Source organism: Otolemur garnettii, unplaced genomic scaffold (assembly GCF_000181295.1).
Source record: "Otolemur garnettii isolate 467f Iridium unplaced genomic scaffold, OtoGar3 scaffold00002, whole genome shotgun sequence".
Classification (NCBI taxonomy): Eukaryota; Metazoa; Chordata; class Mammalia; order Primates; family Galagidae; genus Otolemur; species Otolemur garnettii.
Genome location: NW_003852397.1, coordinates 20,253,942 through 20,254,701, shown reverse-complemented (window position 1 = coordinate 20,254,701; position 760 = coordinate 20,253,942).

The window sequence follows — 760 nt, the reverse complement described above, 5'->3', positions numbered from 1 at the left end:
TATATTTTAACTAAAAAAACCCCAATAATATACAATCATCCCTTTCTGTCTGCAGGTTCCACATCTATGGATTCAACCAACTGCAAATACAAAATATTTGGAATAAAGAACCCAACAATAAAAAATAAATATATATTAGATCAGCACCTATAGCTCAGTGAGAAGGGTGCCAGCCACATACACCAAAGGTGTCGCAAATAAAGCCTAGCCCAGGCCTGCTAAACACAAATGACAACTGCAACCAAAAAATGGCTGGGCATTGTGGCAGGCACCTGTAGTCCCAGCTACTCAGGGGGCTGAGGCAAAAGAATATTTTAAGTTCAAGAGTTTGAGGTTGCTGTGAGCTGTGTGCCCACAGCACTCTACTGAGGGCAACATAATGAGACTCTATCTCAAAAAATAAAAAAAATAATAAAATAAACATATAATTAAAATAATACAAATAAGAGAAACAATACAGTATAACAACTATTTACATAACATTTATATGTTTCAATTATTATAAGTAATCTAGAGATTAAAATTTAAAGTATACAGGACAGGAGGATGTTATATGAAAATACTATGCCAATTGACACAAGGGACTTGAGTATTATGGTTTTGGGTATCCACGGGGGTCCTCGAACCAATCCCCTGTGCATACTAAGGAACAACTGTATACAGTTTGACTTAAAATTTTTGCCTATGCATGCACAGATGTATAGCATAGATGTACCAAATTTTATTCAGACACTGCCATATAGATGGAAAGTCAGAATAT